Source organism: Vulpes vulpes, chromosome 15, assembly GCF_048418805.1.
Source record: "Vulpes vulpes isolate BD-2025 chromosome 15, VulVul3, whole genome shotgun sequence".
NCBI lineage: Eukaryota > Metazoa > Chordata > Mammalia > Carnivora > Canidae > Vulpes > Vulpes vulpes.
In genome coordinates, this window is record NC_132794.1 from 7,137,080 (window position 1) to 7,163,343 (window position 26,264).

Consider the following 26,264-nt stretch of genomic DNA (forward strand, 5'->3'; position numbering starts at 1 on the left):
CAACTGAGGTGCTTTATCAGGAAGGAAATGCAGATACGTATTTCAACGTACATTGACCCTTGAACAATGCATGGGTCAGGGGCACCAGTATTTTGTGTAGTTGAAAATCTGGATGTAACTTTTGATTCTCCCAAATATTAATTACTAGTAGTCTACTCTTGACTAGAAGCCTTACTGATAACATAAATCATCAATTAACATCTATTTCGTATGTTATATGAATTGTATACTGTTTTCTTACAAAAATTCCCAGGGAGGTATCTGAATCCAGGAATAATGCATTTTAATTTTTTTAAACTTACTAGAGCAAAAATATATCAGCAGCAAAAGAAATTGGAGAAATGAGTAAGTAAGAGTAATGAGTAAGTAAGAGAGGAAATAAAATAAATACATTTGTATTAAGTATTAGAGCTTACAAAACACTGCATTTTATCATTTGGGTTTTGTAACTGAGGATATTTAGACTCCAATAAATTAAGAGATTTTCCCACTTTGCTTGACATCAATTATGGTTGAATAATTATTCTCCTTGCTTCTCTCTTTTTAACTCTGGACCAAAAAGCTCATGAAAATATTTTTCTATAAGGGTAGGAGGTAGTGGTGATACAGAGAAAATTTCCCTTGTAGATATTTTTTTCAATTTCAAGATAATATCCAAAGAATGAATGGATTATTTATATAACAGTTTATAAAATGCTTTTGTACAGTGATCTCATTTTATCTTTGTTCTCCTACCCATAAGGCAGCTGCAATTGTGCCCATTCTGCTGTAGATTAGGAGTCCAGGTGCAGCCCTGGTGCATCCACCACGCACACACCCCACAGCTATGGCATGCTAGGGCTGGGAGTCAGAGAATCTGAGTTCTGATTTCCAACCCGCCATAGTCGGTTCAGGCTGCTATAACAAAGTACCATGCATCGGATGCCTTATCAACAGCAGACATTTATTGCTCACGGCTCTGGAGGTTGAAAGTCTAAGATCAGAGTGACAGCATGGTCAGGGGCTAGTGATAAAACTCTTCCTGTCGTGTCCTTACACTGTGGACAAAGGGCATATGCACTCTCTGAAGTCACTTTGTGAGGGCACTGATCCCATTCACAAGGGCTCCACCCTCACAACCTAATCATCTCCCTTTATTATGGGGTTTGGACTTCAGAATTTTGGGAAGACACAAACATCCAGTCCTTTACACAACCCCACATTAGTTTTTATGTTGCTTTACTTGTATTTTTCCTTTGTGACTAAAATACTCCTCATTTTACCTACACAACAGAAAAGTGATAGTTTTACCTTTAATCATTCTAACATGTAATTTCATCTGCTTATTGGACATCACTATCAAATCTATTTCTTCACTAACTCATGTTAGAAGGAAATCCTTTTAATTTTCCTTTCCAGCATGCTTGTAAAATCTGCCTTAAAAAAAAAAAATGTGTTCAATAATCTTTGATGTATAATTTGCTTGAAGTTAAATAATCCCTGACTATTTTAGACATACTTACCAGAGGGTTCTTTCTTGTTGCTCATCTTGGAAATCTAAATGCAGGAAATCCACGTCCATCAACTTGCATGTCTTCACTTGGGGCTCCATCAACTCTGTTATCAGTTCTATGGCTCAAATCTCAGTTCTTGCAATCTGACTGCGTTTTACTTCAAATGGCAATCCAGGCTATAAATTATGTGCCCAGTTTTCTCAAATAAGCTACAAAGGTGACCAGAAATTTCTTTACATTTATAAAACATGTTTGCTTTATCATTTCCAAAACATAGCTCACAAATCCTATTGGACCTTTTTGTTACTATTGCTCTCCATAGGTGGGACTTCCTTCCTGGTCAGATTCATTACAGCAATGTTAAGACATAACATAATGCTACTACAGCAGCTAATTCAACATCATTTAAGCTGCATTAGAAAGTTGGATGTAATTTCTGACAGCACCACTTTTCAGTGCCACTAGATTACATTCCGCATTCCACCTCTGAGTCATTCAATCACCCTTCGGTGCCTCTCAGGGGGCATCCTACCCAACCCTGAATGAGAAGGAAAGTGTCGGCATGTCTTGATAGCAGATCTTAATATCTGGGAATGTTGATTATGTGAAGTAGCTTATTAGCAAAAAGATTAGTAAATGGAAACATTAGCAGGCATTTTGAATGTCACAATTTCCAATGGTGATGGGCAAAACTGATCGACGTTTATGTGGCATTAAACTGTGTTGCCAAATCTCCCTTTTTAAATGATAAACATTTGGCGAGCATTTCAGAGCTTATTAGCACTTTATTCATGTTATTTCCTTGATTGCCACAAATAAAATGCTGAAGTAGAGACCCGGTGGGAGGTTGGAGAGAGGACACTCACACAGAGTTGGGAACAGCCATAACGGGCACCCAGCTTAAGGCACAAGGGCTTCCATTGTGCCAGGCCCTCCCTCCTCCTGGGTCATTCACTGGGAGCAGGGCAGCCCACTTCAGTGTGGTGCCTGCAAACAGACCTTCCTTTGACACAGAGCTATTTGGTGGCATTCTAGTCCATTTGCATATTTTACAAACTCTTGGTTTGTGTTCATAGTTAATCTTTTGTGGGTCAAGGACTCATTTGAGGAATGATGCAAGCTACTGATCCATTCTTAGGAAGAGTCCATATACATCTTGCATTTTATATGCAATTTCAGAAAGCTGCTTATTGCAAAATAGATTTCAACCATTTCATTTCAATTCACTTTTTTATTTGATGCCATTCTTCCCTGTTACAACCTCCCACTACCTCCACACCAGACTAGAAATGGAACAGGAAAGGAATTTAAGTCAGGAGTTAATTATACTCAGTCCTCTGTGAAACTCTAATTCTAATATCTTAAACACCTACATTTAGGATCTGTTTAAACACACATGGAAAAGCTATAAAGAGAAATAATAATTCCCCAAAAAGCTATAGAGGAAATGAAAAACCTGGTTTATTGCTGTGAGTTATCCAAACAGGCCTGATTGACATGTCTATTTACCACATAATAATCTTTCCCATCCCTCTGCCTGTAGAGATGCATCCAGTGTATAAAACGAAGTCCCAGGAGTATTTCAGGCTAAAGAGAGACATGTGGCCTTCACACGTAGAGGTAAATATGTTATACATTACATGCTAATGCATAACTAGTTTCTATGACATTTTTATCCTCTAGAAGACCAGCCTCAATAGCCTTCTGTATCTGTGTGAGGACGATAAACACTATAGTATTCCATAGTCAATCAGTGGAGTCTACAAGAGTGAAAAGATCTTACCTCTCCCTCAGGTAAATCTAATCTCTTCTTCTAAAGGCTGGAAGTTCCATTTGTTTTTTTCCAGGGCGAGAGCCTGAAGAAAGGTACCTGATAATGTCACCCTCCATGCAATTCTGGCCTGTTTACCAAGAGTCAAGGCTCACCCAAGAAAGAAGAGGTGAATTTTTATGTCAACTCATTCGACAGCCTAACTCAATGAATTCCCCTTCACTCTCAGAATGGCCACCAGGCTTTGAATCAGCTGTTCATATTAAGTCAGATTTAAAGACTCTATTTTCAAAGGAACACATTAACTAAGACAGTGGATTAGTAGATCAGGGTTTTTGCCTTGACCCCTTCGATCCTGAGTCACCACATCTTTTTATTAAATTAACAAGTTAGCATTGATTTGGAGTTTGTTGACAAGCAAGAATGTGGGAAGAGAATTAGAGCAGGCAAAAAAAGAAGAGAGAGAGAGAGAGAAGATATATCACTTAACCATCTGAAATTAGCATGCAAATTCTGATTTTATAATCTCACCTGCTGGGAGTAATTTAAAATTCTTAATGCTGATCAACAGGGATTTAATTTAAAGTCTTCCTCCCTCAAAAAATCTAAATATGGGTGGGGTACCTCCTACCTTCTTTTGAATACATCTGAAAGCAAAAAAGTATGACGTGACTCAAATAAATATGAGTTTGGAAGCTCCTACATACACACACACACACACACACACACACACACAGCTGTTCTGTTCGGGTTATGCAGAATGACAAAAATAAGCAATTGATCCTTTAGGCACACTTAATTTAGGTCCCTCTGCTTTGAAAACTGCCTTAATTTTTTACGTCACATTTAGCAGGCAATCATCTATCACCCAGTCTAATAACGTTGGGTACATTTTATAATTAGCCATAAAAGAGATCTTTTTGCCAAGCTTGAAAATTAAGTTTGCACTTCAACATTGTACAGACTGTAAGCAGCCAGAAAGGGCCTTTCCTTGGTAGTTCACAGTGTGCATTTTCTGTTGCCTTGACAACTGTCTGGCTGTGGTTTCCATGCTTGGAGAATGAGCCTGATGCAACCCCTCAGAAATGATCATGAACACTAAGCAGACTGATACCAACAATGGCAAGTTTGGGGACATAAATATGAAAATACTGCCTACATTACATTCTACCAAAATTGCAAGGATGAAAGGGAGGGATGGGGAAAATGTTGCAATTTTGATCAATTCTAATTAAAAGAAAAAAAGGACAGGGTAAGGTCAGCACTTGGCCTAGCTATGAAGCAAGGGCTGATTGTATGATGTGAGCTGCACACAAGTTGTGAGACTCATTACGGCCTCCGATAGTTTGGGCAAAATATAATCAGTACACAGAATCCTGACATTTCACTATTCAAAGGCTAGACAGCCTAAGAGAAAATGAATGTCTCTTGTTCTTTTGGTCACAAACATCCTGGGCTCAGCCTGAAACTTGTTTGGGTTTGTTCCCTCTTTTGTCCTTCAGGGCAGTGAGCCTTTGTCATCTTGGGCTGGGACACCCTGACCCCATGCACAGTTCAGCAACCCATGGCTTCTCCTAACAGGGAGGGTTAACAAAGATTTCATTTCTCAATTTGAAATGTACTCACTATAATGTTGCTTTGAGGAGTTCCTGGAAGCATTTGAAATCATTGAGAGGCTCTGGGGTTTCTTGAAGTCTCATTTAGAAGTTACTCATTTTAAGTAGGAAGCATGAAATCTAGTTTACCAACTTTCCCTGAGTTTTAATTCAAAATGCATAATAGCAACCTCACATATGCATATAACTTAACAGTTAATACTACAACTTTGCCCTCATAATCCTTCAAAGCCCTGTGGGTACTGCCATCCTCATTTTAGGGGTAAGGAAAGTGAGGCTGACGGCTAGTCAGTCTTATAGGGACCTGTTGGACTAGCTTTTGGGCTCATAATGAGGCTCCTTCTGGAGATGAGACCTTTACCCAAAGAGATAGCCCCTCAGGGGCCATGTGTGCTTCCAAGCTCATTCAGGTTGTTGGCAGGATTACATTCCATGGGTTGTAAGATTAAATGCTGGCTGTTTGCCAGATGCCATTCCCTACTCGTAAAGGCCATCCATGCCCTTGTCTCTCTTCCTCCACCTTCAAACCAGCAATGACAGGTCAAACCCTTTGCATGCTTTGAATCTCCCCAACCTCCCCTTCTGCAGCATCTCTCAGACTTTCTTTTCTGCACTTAAGGGCTAAGGCAATTACATTGAGCCCACTGGATAATCCATTATATAATCACCGTATTTTAAAGTCAGCTGATTAGCCCCTTTAAATCCATCTGTAAAATCCCTTCACAGCACTACCAAGATTGATGTTTGATTAAATAATCAGAGGATGGCATCTTCAGGACACAGCATTAGATATCTGTCTTATGCAGGAGATGAATGAGGTCAGGTAAGACTAGCACTGTTTCAGATATTTCCAGGCCAGACAAGAAAAGGATGCAGGACCTTGTCTTCTTGTCTTTGAGAGCCCTGTTTCCAGTTGCCCTGCTCTATGTAACTTCTAGGGAGAAGGTTGATTCTCAGCAGTACTTGGGCCTCTGTCTTTGGTTTGTACCAGAGCATAAAGATTTTTACTGCTAACAGTGAACCTATTCTACCAATACTTTTTTCCCTAAACTTACATTTAAAAACATCATGACAAAGTAAGGTTTATTTCAAGGATTCCATGGCTTAATACTCAAAAATCAGTGAATATATTTACACATTAACAGAATAAAAAGGGAAAAAATATGATCAGCTCAATATATGCAGAAAAAGCATTTAACAAAAGTCAAGATCTATTTCTGATTAAAAAAAACCTTTTAGAAACCTAAGAACTGATCCTTAACCTGTGAGGATATGTAAAGCTTAAGTATTTTGTACTTGCTGGTGAAGTCTGAATGCTTTTACCCCCGCCCAACCATCAATGGACAAGGATGTCCTCTGTCACCACCTCTATCCAATACTATATTTAATTCCTAGCCTATGTAATAAGAAGCACACAGATTGGAAAGACCTAGTAAGTGAGTTCACCCAGGTCACACCATACAAAGCCAACATACAAGGATCAACTTATATATACTAAAAATGAAACATTGGGTTTTTTAAAAATTTTAATATTAGAATATAAAATATATATGTATAGGATCTGTATACTAAATACTACAAAATTCTGATAAAAAACAGACAATCTAAATAAATGGGGATATATGGTGTGGTTAAGAATTAGAAGACAATATTCTTACAATGTCAAGTCCCTTAATTTGATCTATAGATTCAGGGCATCTCCAATAAAAATCTAAGAATTCTTTATTTGTAGCCATTGAAAAGTTAATTGTAAGATACATATAGAAAAGAAAGGGAACTAGAACAGTCAAAACAATGTTGGGAAAGGAAAACAAAGTTGGAGGACTCATACTACTTGATTTCAAGATTTACTATCAATCTACAAAAACTAAGACAGTATAATACCAACAAAAAAGACGTAGAGATCAATGGAACAGAACTGATAGTCTAGAAATAGACCCACAAAAAACTAGTCAATTGATTTTGAACAAAGTTGCAAATGTAGAAATGTAGAAAGAATCATTTTCTCAACAAATGCTGCTGGACTTGGAGGACATCCATATGCAAAAAAAAAAAAAGAAAAGTGTTAAACTAATTCCTCATGCTTTGTAGAAAATAAATTATAACTCAAAATGGACAACAGAGTCATTTAAATTACAAAACTATAAAATTTCTATAAAAAAACATAGGAACAAATTTTCATGACCTTTGGATAGGCAGTTTTTAATTTTAATAATGAACCACAATCCATAAAAGAAAAAAATAATTAATTAGACTTTGTCAAAATTAAAAACTTTTGAGCTGAAAAGGACACACTTAAGATATTGAAAAGACAAGCCACAAACTAGAAAAAATATTTGCAAATCACATTTCTGACAAAGGATTTGTATCCAGAATACATAAAGAACTCTCAAAACACAAAAATAAGAAAATAAGCCAACCCAATTTTTTTTAATGGACAAATGATCTATTAGGCATGTTGCCCATAATGGCACTTAAACATATGAAAAATGATTAATATCATTGGTCACTAGGGAAATGTAAATAACACCACAGTATAATACCCCTATTCACCTATTAGAATGGCTAAAACCAAAAAACTTGACAAGACCATATGCCAGCAAGAATACAGAGCAACTAGAACTATCTTACATCGCCAGTTAGCTGATGAGAAAGGAAAATGGTAAACATTTTGGCTAAACAGTCGAGCATTTTCTTAGTGTTAAATATACACCTACTACATGACTTAGGAATTCCATGCCTACTTATTTACTCAACAAAAGGAAAACTTACGTTCACATAAAGACCTATGGTGAATTTTTATAAAAATTTTATTAACCATTTCCAAAAGCTAGAAATAACCCATGTGACCTTCAAACAAAAATGGATAAACTATGGTAACACCCATACAATGAAATACTACTTAGGAAAAAGTAGAAACAAACTACTAATTGACCCAGCAACATGGATGAATCTTAAACCCATTTGCTGTGAGAAAGAAGCCCAGTCCCCAAAGCTACATATTATATGATTCTATTTATACAACGTCCTGGAAAAAGCCAAGCTATAGAGATGGAAAGCAGATCAGTGGTTGCCAGGAGTTGGATGATAGTAGGGGGAATGCAATTGTTCTCAATGGAACTGTGGCAGTCAACATATGACTATCCATTTGTCAAAAACCCATAAAACCATAAATCACAAAGAGCAAATTTGCTGTATGTAACTTACGCTTTTAAAAATCAACAAGCACGTTGTGTAGATGGGACACTCCAGAGGGAATGCACACTATGAGAAATGACTCTGTCACAAGTGAATCATGTAAGTTCACTGATCAGACTAGGGAGAGACGATCTATGTATCTTTGGGAAATCTATTTTGACTGAATACTAAAAGGCTACAGACAGAACTGTATATGACACAGTAACGTATTTGGTAAATTTGTTTTCCTCTGGGGATATAGGTTAGCAATTTGAAACTACTTTATGTGTGTACTAGGACCAAACAAGCAAGGAGTGGACTACCTGTCATGAGAGTCTGATTTCTCAGTGTGAGAAAGAAGTTACAAATAAAGAGGAGGGTGGCTAGACTGCATCATGTGATTGCTGGACTGGACTCTGAAGTATCAATATAGACTAATGTTTTTATAAAATATAAATATACATACATGTACATATATGAAGAAATAAATATGAATACGCATGCATGTACAGGTTAATATAATACATATATTTTCCAGTTCTGTCTGCAGACCCGAAAGTAATGACACTACAGTCTAGAAATGAGCACATCCAGTGCCCAAATTTTGGTTCCTAAATCTATTTTGCAGTACAAGAAACCAGGGCTTATGGAGAAGTGGTTGATTCCACAGCTACAGCAAAGAATATGCAAGATGACTATGGAGGCTTTGTAATGCCAGAAAATGAGGATGTGCTCAAAAAAAGAGGATGAAAGTAGGCAACAATATAGGAGCCAAACTGAAAGAGCTCCCAGTAGCCAAATCTGAAACAATTCAGCAACAAAATAAATAATTATAGTATTGGAATTTAACCCAAAGAATAAAATAAAAAACTCTGAGTTCATACTGTTGCAAAAAATAATAATAACTGAATAAATAAATAAATGAGAGGGAAGGGATAATTCTTACTCCTGGAGAAATTTCAACTAGTAAAAGTAGAAAGAATGAGGAAAATAGAAAATCATCACTGGAACTGCACAATAAAGATCCACCAATAGTAGCTAGAATTAGTAAAATTTTTAAAAATAAATAGATTATTTTCATAGTCTCAAAGAATTTGCCTCAAATAAATATTTATTACTTCCAAAGAGAAAATGGTAAGTTTATAGAGAATCCTAGCAGACACCACTCTAGGGTAGGGTGAAGGTTAATTCACCAGCAGTTAAGACAGATACATGAGATAGATCTCGTGTATATACTTCCCACTATCATGGGAGGCTCCATCACCCCTGTGATATTCATCCCCCAAATGCACAAGTTCAATCTAATCATGAGAAACCAAATTTAAGGGACATTTCACAAAACAACAGACCATTACTTTCAAAGCGTCAAGGTCTTAAAAGTCAAGGAAAGACAGGAAATTGGTACAGATCGGAAGATACCAAACAGACAGGACATCCTGGACTAGATCTCAAATACAAAAGAGGTATCAGTGGAAGCATTGGTGAAATCTGAATAAAGTCTTCTGTTTAGTTGGCACCACTGTGCAAATGTTAATTTCTTAGGTGTGAGTGTTGTACTATGGTTTTGTTAAATGTTAACATTAGCAGACACTGAATGATGGGGCTATAGGAACTCTACTATTTTTGAGATTCTTCTGCATGTCTAAGAGTATCTCAAAAGTTTTTTAAAAGGATATTGGTTAATTTTCACTATAAATGTCTTAATTTTTCAAGCTACTGATCTCCTGGGGAGATGCCTTCTCTTCTCAGAAGCCACATTGATTTTCTCCTGCTAGCCTACGGATACAGATTAATGCTATGGACAGATATACTTGTCTCTTTTTTTGAGATTCTGTTATCCACTCAGTGCCCACATAGATCAGGTTCATCACTGCATAAACAAACACTCTCAATGTCCTGTCAGTTCCCTGGCTCCTACGTACAGTCCTCATGTTTTGAACAATGGTTTACCATTGATCCAATAGATGCTATTACGTCTCATGAATTCAGACCAATTGTTCAGGAGTCATTCTATTAAAATGAGAAGGGATGAGTGAAGGAGGTTCAAAACTAATTTCAGGGGGACAACACAAAAATCATTTGATTTCAGGATTGCTGAATATTACATGCTTATCACCTTGCCCCTGGCAAACATAGCCTCCTTCCCCAAGCAGGGTGCCCCCAGGAGCTGACAGTCAGCATGGGCATAGACATTGGGCAATTTAAGTTGAATTGAGCTACAAGTAAAGATAATGAAAGCCTCCAGTAGGAAAGAATTTGCTCTTCCTGGCATAGAGGAAAGAGGTATCAAAGAGAGAAGGTCTAGTGGAGGGGCCAGTATTTGAGCTTGGTTGTGACACATCAATACAGTTTCTACAAAGAAAAAGGAGGGAAGTGCATTTCAGAAGAGGGAAAACAGCGCTCACATAACACTGATAGATTTGATGTTGGTTGCACACAGGGTGAGGAATAGTGAGAAATGCAGCTCATCGGATGTTTGGTGATCTCGTAATAAATGGTTATTCACCTCTCCAAAGGCATGGTCCTGATCATTTCATATTTAATAAGCTGCAAGGATTCTCAGAATCGTGTAACCCTATTGTTTTGTGAATACTAATGATGGTCCAGCAAACTGGTTCCCTGCTGCATTCAGAGCTCTGGAACCCATACTGGAGGTTGGACCCTCCCACAGGGACTGCAGCTCAGTCTGAGGTGGGGCTGCTGGGGAGAGAGATACAAAAGTCGGCCACCGTCACATATCACGTCTGAAATCATGAGAAATAGTTCTGAACCCAGGAACACTTTCCTCAAATTGTCAGAATTCAATGTTCTCAGGGTGATTCCATTTAAATTCAATGCAAATCTTTTAATGTCTAAAGATATTAAATAAGAAACAGCAGTTTCTGGCTTAAGTGTCCTGCTGTTATCAACCTCATATTCTTGATAGATAAGAGGTAAACGACTCTGGGTTCTGAATAAATGTGGGGAGCTCAGAGGTGTTGCTTTATCAGCATTTGGCTGGCTTACTTGGTTTAAAGCAAGCCAAAATAATAATACATTCAGATGACGTGATTGTCCTTAAAATGGCATTACTATATTGAAGACAGAAACCAGGCTGTGCTTCCATCCTGTGGGATGAGAAGAAGTTTGGAATGTAATGCCTGGGTAGCCAACAACCCAAAATCTCTTAGGAATAGGAATGAGAAAGTCCATACACGATATGGAGTTATTTCCATTTTTGAGATAAGGAAAGGCAATAGACCTGAGGGGCATGTATTTATTTTTATCTGTTTTTCTCCACTAAAGTTAAGGTTCTCTTACAAGGATAAGTGAGTCACACACATTCAGGATTTGTCAACACTGAATCCCTGGGAATATTTTCTGTAAGAACGGAGGTGCTGTATGTCCTGGTACTGAACTCCCGGAACTTCTGACTTCCCATTTTTCCCCGGTTCTGCACGGGGGCCCCAGACCTTTCCTTTTCCTTCCTGTTTTATTTCCTGTGACCGTGTCTTGATGATTGTTTTGGTTCCCTGTTCTCAACTTGGCTTCATCTTCACCATGCTGAGATAAATGCTTATTATGGAGATTAACTGACACGTTAGTTAATTTGTAAAAGGAATAAATGTTGTGGAAACTAACATGTTTAATTTAACGTCTTTAAAAAAAAAAAAAAAAAAAAAAAGGCCATGAGAGAATCATGGAGTACTCACCTGAAAACATGGTTGAGTTTGAATATTTGGCCTGAAAAACAGAAAATTTTGGAAATAGTAAAGACCAATATCCTGTGGATTTTGTATTTCACAATGGAGTATGAATGCAAATGTATTTGAGAAACAAGTCACAGGCATTATCCATCCAGTTCTTGTTCCCAGTCAAAAGGAACTCAGAAGTTACTCTAATCAAATGCCTACATTTTGCAGAGACCAAAAGGAAAACCCAAAGACGTTGTGTTTTCCCCTATGTCCTGAGACCTGTTAATGTCTCAGCCTCAGGCTTTAGGGCTTCTGATCTAAAGCTCTTTTATAACCAGTTCCCAAGTCAAAACACAAAATGTGAAAAATAAATGTTTAATTTAGCTAAACGGTGGCTTTTCTAGGAGGAAACTATGACAACTGAGTGATGTTTATTATAAAATGAGCCTGAGCCATTTCTTTCTTATTGAAGCATAATAATAATGATAATTTAAGTTATCTGAACCCTCCTGAGAAAACATGCTCATCTTTTTCTAAAAGGTGTATGGAGTGTACCATAAGTTGCTTGTTTTTTGCTCTCACTCAGGAGTTTTCCTTTTTTTACTTTTCTCTTTCGAAAACTCAGAGCCACTTTCTTTTGCATCCCCTATCCTTAGAACCAACAAAAGTCTGGATAGCTCTAAGCCATATAGAATAATGAATAAAAATATACAAGGAAATTTTTGTTGTCACCACAAATATTGAACTGGACATATAGTTATAATCCCTACTATTAGGGCTATAGGAAGGGGCAATATGAGGAGGTTGTTTTGAAATGATGGAATGGTTCTGTGTCTTGATTTTAATAGTGGTTACATGACTATGCATTTGTCAAAGTTTATATGACTGTCCAGGAAAGAGTAGATTTTATTGCACATAAATTAGATAAACAGATGGATGGATAGATAGATCCCATGATTATGTATGGTCAACTAGAGTTGCTTTTTAAATGTTAAATTGTATTAGGGTAATGATCTCTCCATCTCTTAGACTTCTACCTCTCATGTGGATGTTACTTGTGGGAAAAATTTTAATCCAGCATGGACCTTTTCTTAAACTTGGCCACCATTCCTCCAAGGTGCCCTGTATTTTTCTTGCCTCCACATCCTGATCATCTTTTCTCCCTATGCCTCTCATCTTTCTCACATTATGGCAGGTAACCCTGATCCTACCTTCCCCTCCCCACCGTCCATCACAATTTCTCCAAACTAGGAGTCTCAACCTCTCCAAGAAGCTTCCTCAGACCCCCAAATTTCTTGGTCCTCCAGACTCGCATAACTTACCATCCTTATATTTTTGTCTATTGGTACTCCTGCACTGCCTTCTAATATATACCAATCATTATTTATTATATTCTTGTCATCTCACTCTTTGAGAATTTTATCTATACTTCCCTGGTTAAATAAACTATAACCCCCCTAGGGATGGATTCAGTGTTGTGCATATTATAATTGTGAATGGAGAACCAAAATGCCTAAGTGACTTGAAGGCTTGGAGTTAGACATGCCTGTATTTGAACATTCATGGGAAGGTGATCATCTTCATCTGTCAAGTGGGGTTAATAACAGGGTAGGATTGTCATGATGTTAAATGTGGTAACTTAAAATACCAACAGAGCAAATAGCACACAGCAAGTAGTAAGTTCATGGCTATTATTTATTCAACAAAGAATAACTAAGTAATTGCTGGGTGTCTGGGACATGGCAAACAAGCAAGCCAGATATAACCCCTGATTTTGTGAAGCATATCTTCTAGAGGGGAGGAAGCTCAAAAAATAAGTGATTTCTATTGTATTTTATTGAACCCCCAAGTCCTCAAGTCTTCTGTTATTATCCAAATATATGATGCCCACACTCATCTCACATAATGTGGGACATCCAGAGTTCTTTCAAATATTCCTGAAGATCCCTTGGGTGTCTTACAGTCCCCTGGTCACCTCCCTTTCAATCCTTACTCCCACGGATTCCTGGCCCCCAGCTATGTCCCAGGCAAGATTGCAGCCTCTTCTGCTGCTCATTAAATATTGGAGGAAGATACTAAAACAATGTATAGAATAAAAGCCAATTTGAAACTAAGTGGCTGATGGCAGATTAAAGATGGCCACATAGTTTTTGACATTCTTTCCATGGACAGGTAGAGTCTCTTGCCCCTCACTGAATCTGAGTGGGAATGTGATGATTTTGACCAATACAATATGGTGGATGTGGTGCTGCACCTGATCCCCACCCAAAGCCAACAACTTCCACTTCCTGTCTGTTGTAGCGCTTGCTCTTGGAACCTGAGATACCATGTAATACATCCTACTGACCTTCAGGGAAAACCATGTGGAGAGGCTGTGAAACATACAAGAGGAAGAGAATCATGCCTCCTCCAGCCTCCCTCCAGCATAGTCCAGCTGCCACCTAAATCCCATCAAGTGACTCCAGTCAGTGCCTCATGGAGCAGAAGAATCACCAGACCTGCACATTGAGACTATAATAAAATGGTTAACATTTTAAGCTGTCAGCTTTGGGTGCTTTGTTTCCTAACATTACATAATCAGAGCAGCTGGTAGCATTGACACTTACTTCTTTTGATGATGACCAGCCCTCATCCTCTGGGTGTATATTCAGTTAGTTTTCTTCCTCTTTGAGCCCCTAATCTCCTTGGCCCAATATATAAAAGCTGAAATTAAATCTCTGTTTCAACTACTCCTACTTCTGACTGGTTTGGTACCAGGTGCTCATCTGCACAAATACAAAGCTCCTCTGGGGTATCTCCTGAATCAATCTTGTCAACCTTGGTGAGACAATTCTAAAATATTTGAAACAATAGCTCTTCTTTAACTGGTCCCACATCAAATTCTCTAGGAGGGACCCTCTCACCTCTAGGACATAACTCAAGAGGTGACTTAGATGGGTATTTCTCTAAGCTATCCAAATAAATAGACAGTCTCAGTAAAACCAATGTGCTTACTATAAAACATGGTTTTGTACTGCATCCACACAACTAGGTACCTGCTCATAAAATTCCTTCCAGAGAGTACTTTGGGATTACCAATTCTTTCCCACGAAGTATAAACTGAGGAGGACCATAAGGTATTTATATGCATCCTATATGGAATAAACACGAGGAGCTTTGTTTATAATTCTTCAGATTACATTATTCTAGCTACTATGGTTTGATCAATTATGTATATCTAAAGAACTAGTGCCACATGCTGGTCACCTGCCTGGGATATACACACAAATGTGTAAACGGTAGAAGCCACAGCAGGTGAAAGGAGGATGGCTTGACCCCTTCCTTCTGGTCTTGGTGGGCAGGTTCTTAGCTGCCCCCTTCATCAGTTAGCCAATATTCAGCCCTGCATAACCTAGAGACATAACCCACACAGAAGGGCCAGAAGGGCCAGAACTTTCTCCTCCCAGAGCCTGCTGGGGGTTCCAGGCAGGGCCCTGGTTCAGTCAATCTCTTTCATAGAAACTAAAGGATTACAGAAAAGGAGAAGACTGAATGTGAATGTGCAGCCTACTTTGAGAGTGACCACAGCAGGACCAGGCCAGGTCAAGCAGAGGGCCATGGCCATAAAAGTCTCCAGGCAAGACCCCATCAACATGAGTCAAATGTGATTTCAGGCCCAGGCCTGCCCCTTTCATCATGCATAATCTGCTCTGAAGGAAGCAGAAGGATTGTAATGAAGGAAGGATTTCCATTAACTCTTTATCAGTTGCTTCAAAAGTTTGCAACCTCAAGCCAGTTCCCATCTAAGAGGCACCTCCCAGGGGCCTATATAATATGAAAACTGTCTGTCTTCATTCCTGCCCTAGTGCTGGCTTGGTACATATTACTGTGTGCGATTCAATAAAAAATTTAAAAAAAAAAAAAAAAACAGAAAAAAAACCACATCAGGGCAGCTGACACAGGCTGTTTAGTCAAATAAATGTGCTTTATTTTCAGCTAACTCAATTGCAAATAAAATGAAACAAGTAAGGGGTAAAACATCTAAAATTTAAAAAAAAAATGTTTTCAAAGGTCTGAGTTGGCTTCATAGGGCTACCTGAAAATACTTCCCGAAAAAGCACTCTTAATGCAGGTAAGTGGGGGTGATCATTTTCTCTTGATATCCACCTTCCTTTGGTCATTAAAGCAAAAGCAGAGCTACAACCACTTCTGTTTATAACTTTTAAATATAGGACAGAATCTTTTAGCTTGTAGAAATTACCTCAGAATATGTGCATGAAGGGAAAATGAAATAAAAACTTGGGGCAACATTCGCAAAAAATCCAAGCGGACAGAAGAGTTCTTCCCAGACATAAGCAATTCCTTAAATCATCAAGGCAAGTGTGGATGCACTAACTCGTGGGGCTTTGTAAAGCCAGAATCACTGTGTGTGTGGCTGTGAGGTGCCTAGAATGCATGAGGCACTACAGCACAGTGCTCTGGAGACAGTCTAGATGAAACCAAATCCCGAAGTCACAACTTACCAGCTGTGAGCAAATCATAAGTGTCTGGGCCTCTGTTCTCTTAGCTTTTGAACTAGTTTAGAAAGAGAAAGTGTTGATCTGAGCATTAATGCAAAATAGTGCCTGGTGCAGAGTGAACACACAAGGCTATTAGCTATTACCAGTAAGAGATCTTTGGGTACAGATGGGTGAGATATTATAATCTCATTTCCCAAGTGGCCTTGCTGAGCACCAGAGGATGTGGAGCCCTGGAAATAGGCAAACAGCCATGCTCCCCGGCTCCTGGCCTCTGGGCAGTCACTGCCTCTGTGAGCCAATCAGTCAGTACACAGCCCTGAAGGTGTATATACACAGTATTATATATGCTAATTAATATATTATTAATGATGCAGGGGCATCATTTTAGCTCAAATGCTATGCAGAGAGGCAAACATTCTTCTTTTCTGCAATGGTTTTAGTCATCCTTAACAGCTGGAGACAGTCATTAGGGGACAAGCTTTAAATCTGCCAAGGAAGTATCCTGCAAATTTCCTGCTTTAAATCCATGATATGGATCCCACTCCTTTAGGTAAGGACTCCATTTTTCAGATTGTCACCTGCTTTGGGGGAGTCTGGTCTGATCCAGTGCCCAGGATGGAGCACAGAAAGTCCACTGGGACCTGTGCTGGGACTGACTGACCAGGCTAGCAGTCCTTGTCATTTGTGCTGTGCCATTTCTGACTCTTTGCAGTCTCATTATCTGGTCCCCAGCCTTTTGTCCCTACTGCCTATATGAATCAGCGCTCCAGGAACAGAGCTGCAGCTCCTTGTTCAGCCACAAGACTTCCAGATACTGAACATGGACACCCCTGGGTGGGTGGGGGACATCCAAATGTCCTTCCAGATTTCTCCCTCCATCACTCAGTCCTGACATGGATTTCAGCCTGGAAGGGCAGGGTCCTCTCCCTGCACATCTGCCATCTGTCCCACTGCACTCCAGGAGGGAAATGGGGTGTCCCTTCTCCTTTTCTGGTAGAGTTTCCTCTAATCCTTTCCTCTTTCCCCCAGGGCCAGTCCCTCAGGGTAGCCTCCATCTTCTGGGGAAGGTCCTCTCTGATCCAAACCCATCTGGCAAGATGTTGAAAGGGAGTCACCAAGGAGAACAAAGATGAAAATCCACTGCTTCATATCCCATAGCCACAGTGCCCAAGGGTGTGTGTGTGTGTGTGTGTGTGTGTGTGTGTGTGTGTGTGTGTGTAGAGTTGTTAAATAGTTGCTTTTCCACTTAAAATGAGCCATAACTTCTGAATACAAAGAAAAAGGAAAAAGAAAAAAAAACTATAAGCATGTGTGGTGACAGATGTTGACTGGATTTAGTGATCATCATTTGGCAATGCATACAAGTATCAAATCATTACACTGTACATCTAAAACTAAGATAATGCTGTATGTCAATTATACCTCAAGAAGGAAGGAAGGAAGGAAGGAAGGAAGGAAGGAAGGAAGGAAGGAAGGAAGGAAGGAAGGAAGGAAGGAGAGAGGGAGGGAGGGGGGAGGAAAGAAAAAGAAGAAAGGAAAGAAAGAAAGAAAGAAAGAAAGAAAGAAAGAAAGAAAGAAAGAAAGACAAGAAAGAAAGACAAGAAAGACAAGAAAAAAAGTTAGGGAAGGCACTCCCCATCGTGTGGTGCTGAGAAGCTACCAGGTAAAGGCCCTGGCAGGAGTTTCTTTGCAGAAAAGAGCTGGAAGCAAGGCTGAGAAGGAAGGTATAGGCAGGGATTGGAGTCACAGGAAAGAAGAGCCTGTGGAAAATCCTAAGGGTTGTGGTGGGCTGCAGGGAAGGCGGCCAGTCTATGCTGAGTATAGAGATCAGATGGGAGGGTGGGAGGACAGCATGTGCCTGTGTGTGTCTAGGTCAGGGGTTGCAGGGAGCAATGAGCGGCTGGAAATGAAAAGCAGGGTAGGTATGCTGGGGATATAGAGGTTGGGAATTGACAAGTTGATGGCAGGGCTGGAGAGCCAGGCAGCAAAATTGAGATTCAGTGCATTGGGCGGAACGGAGTTCACACGATGGAAGCCTGCACAGGGGCGTGATGCTCTCCTTGCCTGCGGAAGGGTCTTCTCCACAGGGTTCCCCAGTAGTACTCAGGGGAAACCTAGAGTTCTGTCATTGGGTGACAGGGCCCTCTACGTGGGAGAAGGCAGGACTCTGAGCTTACAGCCCTCTCTGTGTCATCGTGAGCATTATGTGCTGCCTTGACAACCAGTGAAGCCATGAGGGCCTTGAATAACCTAAGACCCGGTTCCCCTCTTCACTCTGCTCTTGCACAAAAAGTCTCCAAGCCAAACCACCCTCCTCTTATCAAGGCCAGATCTTACTCATCTTGGAGCAGAGGGTTCCTGCCAGCCTGCAAAACTATTCAAACAGGAAAAAAAAAAAAAAACTATTCAAACAGCCAATCACAGCCCATCTCAGGAACAAGGGGTCTTGAAGGGGAAAAAAAAAAAAAAAGAGGACAAATTGCATTAGCCAGTTGCCTTAGCTATTTAAAGTAGTGGCCCACAAACTGCCTGGACCACTTTCCTTGTTGGGATAAAGGTTTTGAGTACAGTCACTGCTGCATGGAGTCTTACTTAGCCATAAATTGCACACATTTATTGTTGTAGTAACGTTTTGTATATACTACAATATATTAAAACTTTAAGGGATTAAGATAAAAATCATAAAATAAAAACTCTAATATTTTCTTCTTCCCTGTGGACCCCTAAGACCATGCAAGGTACTAATTATTCCAGATAGTCCAGTTCACCCATCCCAGGGGGAGGAAAAGACCTCTAGAATTTAGGTCATGTCATGTCAGCTCAGGAATTACTACCTCTAATTTCAATTTCATGTGGGAAGACAAGTGATCTCACTCAGAGATCCTGTTACCACTCCTGGGATGACACCTCAGGGAGCCTGGTCCCTCGATACGGACTCAAGATCAGCCTCTCAGATGCTTGACCATAAAAAGACCAGAAGAAGCAGAAGGCCCCGGGAACAAGGAGGCAAGTGTGATGGTCACTCTGTCAGTAGAAATGTCAACGTCCTCTCTCAGCGGTGTCATTTTGCTTAACATTCTAGACTTTCTCCTTACAGATGTCATAAACATACTTAGTGCAATCATAAAAATGCCATTTGGATCAAAGTGACACAGTGTCATCTCTCTGCCTGCATCTAAATGTTCAGATTATTACTCCCAAGCTGATGTAGAAGGCCAGGCAGCTGTGCTGCCAGGAATCTTTGCTCTCCCTCACCCTCCCACCGACAAGGCTACAGACCCACCATCCGTCCATCTCTGCTTCCTTTCCTCTGCAGCCCAAAAGGCAAGACATTCTCTGCCACCTGCTATTCCCTTCCCAAACCATCCACTCCTTGTTTATTCTCAACCTCTCTCTCCCTCCCTGCCAGATCATTCTTACCAGTATACAAACTGATCCATCATGAAAAGGCACCTCCTAACTCCTCACCCACAGAACTCAGGCTTCTCCTTTCTTTGCTCCTCTTTCTTTTTTTTTTCTTTGAAGACTTTTTATTTATTCATGATAGACATAGAGAGAGAGGCAGAGATACAGGCAGAGGAGAAGCAGGCTCCATGCAGGGAGCCTGATGCGGGACTCGATCCCAGGTCTCCAGGATCACGCCCTGGGCCAAAGGCAGGCACTAAACCACTGAGCCACCCAGGGATCCCCATTTGCTCCTCTTTCTTGTGAAGCAAGCTATACTTACATCTTTCTGTCTGAACCTAGTCACCTCACCGCCCCTCTATCCTGGCCCTGTCCTCTATTCTCCCCGATACTCACATTGTCTTGCCAAGGCCAGTAACCTGCCTCCTACCTCTATGCCATCCTCCCATCCAACCATTCAGCTGTATTTGGGATAGTTGACCACCTCCTTCTTCACAATATATGCCCCTCTCTTGAATTTCTGGTGCCGTGTCCCTCTGGCTTTCTCTCTACGGCTCTGGGGCTCCTTTTCTGTCAGCTTTGCTGTTTCCTGCTCTTTCTCTATGCAACCTCTGAATGTGCATTGTCTTGGAAATTGACTTTAGTCTTGCCTCTCCATCTACACTCCCTTCTTAGTCCCATACCACTTGTGTTCTCTCTAGTCCAAAAGTTGATCCTTGGCTCAGTCTTCTCCTTTGAGTCTCAGATTTGCATTAACAATTTCCTGCTTGGTACTATCACTTGAACATCTAGCAGGGGATTCAAACTTAGTATGACCAAAACATCAGTCTGGTTTCTACCCTCCAGAGTCTATTTATCCCTGAGTTCCCTGTATATGACATCATTGCCCTCTGGATGACTAAACTAAAGACCCAGGAGTCCACCCTGTCCTCCTACTCTCTCGATCCAATCAGCCACCAAGCCCTACATATTAGTTTCTTGCTGTAAGAAAGTGTCACAAATTTGTGGCTCAAACAGCACAAATTTATTATCTTACAGCTCTGTAGGCCAGAAGTCTGACATAAGTATCCCTGGGCAAAAGTGAAGGTGCTAGCAGGACCATGCTCCTTTTTGGAATCTTTTTTTTTTTTTCACATTTTCATACTTTTTCCTTTATTCTGTATTGTTTCTTTGAATTTTTTGCAGCATTTATCTTATTTTTTGTTGTTGTTGTTTTATTTTTATTATTTTTAATTAATTTTTATTGGTGTTCAATTTACCAACATACAGAAAAACACCCAGTGCTCATCCCTCCTTTTTGGAATCTTTTTGGGAGAGCCATTTCCTTGTTCATTCAAGTTGTTGGCAGCATTGTCTTCCTTACAACGGTGGGATCAAGAACCCTTTTCCTTATCAGAAAGGGAGACAGAACATGAAGACTCCTAACTCTGGGAAACTACCTAGGGGTGGTGGAAGGGGAGGAGGGCAGGGGGTGGGGGTGACTGGGTGGCGGGCACTGAGGGGGGCACTTGACGATGAGCATTGGGTGTTATTCTGTATGTTGGCAAATTGAACACCAATAAAAATTAAATTTATTATTAAAAAAAAAAGAACCCTTTCCAATGTGGCTGCCAGCTGAGAGCCTTTCTTGGTTTCTAGAGGTCACCCATCTTCCCTCCTTCCACCACCTTCTCACAGTCTTTCCCCATCTCCAAAACTACCAATGGTGGGTCAAGTCGCTCTTGTGCTCTGAATCTCTTCTTCTTCTATTGCATCTCTATGATTCAACTGGGAAAGATACTTTGCTTTTAAGAGCCTGTTGGATTAAACCCACTTGGTAACCAGGGTAGCCTCCCCATCTCAAGGCCTGCATTCTTAATCATGTCCACATAGTCCCTTGGACCATGTAGGGTGACAGTCACAGGTTCTGGTGAGTATACACACATATCTTCAGGGGCCATTATTCTGCTCACATCACATCTGTTCTGTACCCAGTGCATATCTCCAATGGCTTCACATTTCTCTCTCTACCCCACGACCCTGAACCATACCACTATCCTCTGTCACTGGGCTGACCCAATGGTTAACTCACTGTTCTTTCTGCTTCTATCCTTAATCTTCCCCACAAAGTAGACAAATCTCTCATCTCCAGCTTAACCCTTCTCTGGCTTTGTTTTATTACTGAGACTCAAATTCAAATACAAAAAAGGCTTTTGTGATCTGCTCCCCTCTCTTACACTGGAGGCTTCTCTTCCAGTGGCCCTAGTGCCTTCCTCTCTAGACTGTTGTACTTCCTGTTCTTGGAAGATTCTTAACCTTTCTTTAACTCTTTAAATGCTTGATTGTATCCCATCTTAGGCAGCAGACCAAATGCTGTCCTCCTCAGCACTACCTTCCCTAACCAACTTAATTCAAATCAGACCTCTGGTCTCACCCATCCCAATTATGATCACATTGCCCTGCTTACTTCCCACACAGTAATAATCACAATTAATATTTATTTTACCTTTTTAAATTTATATTCAACTTGTTTATTGTCTCTCTCTCCAAGTTGAACAAAATGTAGGGCAACCATTGTATCTACAGTGACATCCAGTCTCTCCAGTCAGTAGTGCAGGGCTTCATACTTGGCAGATGTGTGATAATTATCTGTTGACTGACTGAATAAACAATGAATTACGAGCACTCCTGAAACCTGAGAGGAAAATTCTCAGGAAGGTATTGATCCGTGCCATCATTTTATTAGAGTAAATAGGGAAAAATAACTCTGATAATAACCGTGAATACCACCCAGATTCTGGAAAGCAGAAAACCAACAGAGAAAAAATATTGTTTCTGCCTTAAGAATTAAGAGCAGCTGAATTTTGCTTCGAGGTAAGCATACATGAGGTAGAGAACAAATTATGTCAGTCTGAGCTAGTTCAACTCCTGAAGATCCATGACGACTATTATCACAGTGATAGATGGGTCCTGCTCACCAGGCACGAAATAAATTGTTATTGCCATGAGCTCTTGCTTGTCTGTGCTTAGTATACAGGGATGTGTTCTGTGTGACCATCTGCAATCTTTTTTATTATTGACTTTTACAGTTTATATTGCCCTTCTAGAGATAATTTGTTCATTGCTTCAGAAAAAAGAAAATACCTGTTTTATTCAAACAGTTAAGGTCTCTACTGCCTGGTTATTTGGCCTCCATCCCCACACACATCTTTTCTGAGACACCTTTATGGCTAGGTCACTTTTCATCTAAAATCTATTTCCATGATCTGTACTCCTACCCTGACAAACATTTCAAAAGGTACAGCTTTATCTCCTTGCTACAGATCTAGAGCAATAGCACTCAATTGGGGCAATATTATGCCATAGCAGACATTTGGTATTATCTGGAAAAGTTGTTGGTTGTCACAGCGTGGGGGGAAAGGTGATGGACTGGCATGTGCCAAAGGCCAGGATGCTGCTAAACCTGCTACAATGCATGGGACATCTCTCTACAACAAAGGAGTGTCTGATTTAAAATCCCAGTGGTCCTGGGGTTAAGTAATCCTGTGCCAGAGAGGGAAAGAGCACATCTCCATCCTGTGCTCAGTCTCATCCTGGCAGCATAACAGAGTTGAGAGGGGGGCAAGATGTGCCACCCAAGCAAAGGTTCATTTGGCCCCTCAGACATTCCTCTCTACAACTGACCTAAAGATTAATATATTAGCCTAAACAATTTGTAATAGATTGCTTGTCTTTATTCCAAAGCAACACATAGCAGTTGAAATCCACTTGATCTTCTCTGTGGTGTGTGATACCTCTGGCTGCTTCTTCCTCCCTGAAATCCGTCTTCCTTTTGTCTCAGGACACATCTTCACTGGGTACCCCCCTCAACTACCTCCTTCCTGTCTCCTTTGTGAACTTCTGTCCTCCTACCCTCCCACAAACAGTGGCATCTCTTCATTTCACATCTCTTCCTAGACAATCACATTCACTGCCTTTTTTTTAAAGATTTTATTTATTTATGAATGAGAGACACACACAGAGAGAGAGGCAGAGACACAGGCAGAGAGAGAAGCAGGATCTATGCAGGGAGCCTGATGTGGGACTTGATCCCGGGTCTCCAGGATCAGGCCCTGGGCTGAAGGCAGCACTAAACCGCTGAGCGACCCAGGCTGCCCTCACTGTCTATTTTTATCCCTACTTGTATGCTGGCAACCCTGGAAGTAGGTACCAGGACCAGATTGCTACTGGGCTCCTAACTTCACTGTCCATTTGCTTCCAGTTATTTACCAGAATGTCCCTTGAGCATCTCAAATTCATTGTGTCTAACACAGAGCTGTTATTCTGCTTCCCAACCACAGTCTTGCTTTTTCTCCTCTTCATTGGTGAATGTATCACTGTCTACCCAAGACACAACCGTGGTGATCAGTCTTGGTTCTTCCCTTTCCCATAGAATAATTTCCAATCAGTACAAATCTGGGATTGAATCAGGTCATTGTTTCTCATTGATGCCTCTCCCATCCTTCTCCTCTCTTTGTCCTCACTGACTTTGCCTTTGCTCAAGTTAGCACCATTTTCCCCACAGCTACCAAAGCTTTCACCTAGTGGATCTTAAGGATTCTGTTTTTTCCTTTTCTCACTGGGGATCCTCTCGCCCACCAAAGTGACTCTTCTAAAATGAAAATTTGATAATTTAAACCTGCATCCCAATGTTTTATAGCAGCAATGTCCAAAACAGTCAAACTGTGGAAGAAGCCTCCGTGTCTATCGGCAGATGACTGGATAAAGATGTGGTCTATGTATACAGTGGAATATTCCTCAGCCATTAGAAATGACAAATACCCACCATTTGTTTCAACGTGGATGGAACTAGAAGGTATTATGCTGAGTGAAGTAAGTCAATCGGAGAAGGACAAACATTACATGGTCTCATTCATTTGGGGAATATAAAAAATAGTGAAAGGGAATAAAGGGGAAAGGAGAGAAAATGAGTCAGAAATATCAGAGAGGGAGACAGAACATGAGAGACTCCTAACTCTGGGTAGCAAACAATGGGTGGTGGAAAGGGAAGTGGGTGGGGTATGGGGTGACTGGGAGACGGGCACTGAGGGGGGCATTTGATGGGATGAGCATTGGGTGTTATGCTAGGTGTTGGCAAAGTGAACTCCAATAATAAAAATACAAATAAATAAATAAGTAAATATTTAAAAAATAAAATAAAAAGTATTTTATCAAAAAAAATAATAAACCTACCACTTTAATACTTTAATGGCTCCTGTGTACTTGGCCTGCCAAGTACTGGCCCAACCTGTCTCCCCAGACTTGATTCTCTCTGCATCTTTCCACACACCCAACATTTGAGTCCCACTGAGCTTCTTATATTTATCAACCTGTCTTGCCTATTTCTCACCTCATATCCTTTCCTTACTGTGGTTTCTACTCAAAATTTTTACACACAGGGAGAGAGATACTAGCTCTAAGACCCTTCCTGAACACTCTCCATCTTCCTTCCACTTACACAACTGAGCAGCCTCTCTTTGCGTCTTCACTGCTCTGGTAGATAACTCTGTCTCAAAGTCAATGGTTTATTGCACTTATTTGTATATATTTATGTCTTCTTTTATACTATATCCTCTTGAATGTCAAAGAGCCATGTTGCGTACTACATGTCTAGCAAACAGTGCAGTAGCACGAACAGAGCTGGCACAATAATTATTTGTTGAGTTAATTAATGGAAAAAGCATCCACTTTGCTTGAAACACCTCTGTAATCCTTGGTGCAGCTAATCTTTGGGACTGAAATATCAACCACTCTGGTATGAAATCCAATTTGCCACAATCTTTTTTTGCATCATGAAAGTTTAATGTTCACAAGGCTTGAGGAAATTAAAATATAATAATACATTAATAGCCCTTCCTCATGGAAATAAAAGGCTGTGATAAACATTTATGTAAATCAATTTTCATCTTAAATCACCTCACTCTTTCCAATTACAAAGTCTCAGTGAAAGTCAATACCATACATCTTTCAGAGTTTCCTAACCATAAAGTAACTTGTAGTTGCCTACTTATTTATGCAAATAATTATTAGTTCCATGATCTATAGCAAATCTAAAAGCATCCAATGCCTATGAATGCTAATCGATTCAAAAGCTTACTTACATACCACTTCTCCATCCCCTCTCCCTCTGAATATAATGAACAATTTAACACAGGGAAGGATGGACTCTGATAATATGTTCAAATATTCCTTTATGAATAAAATTTTAGTAATACCTTTGGACTATTCCATCAAAATATAACCAATGACTCAAATATATCAAAAGTCATAAAATTATCAATTTCATATCAGAAGCCTATTAACCAATGATAAGCATAAAAATGCAACATATTATAAAAGGAGAACTGATAGTGTGAAGGCCTTTCTTACCCATCACATAGCACAGCAGATAGACATATTCCTCAAGATTCTTAGTTTGCAGGTAGTAAGACCCTAACTCTGTCTAATGTAAACAAAGGCAGGGAAGAACTTATTGGGAGAATATCAAGACCTCACAGTATCAGTGAGGGAGATTACAGACTTGGGCTTGGAATCAAACAGTAGGATGGGCAGCTCCAAGAGGCAAAAATGTAAGAATAGTAGGGCCATCCCACAATGGGAAGGATGTGATC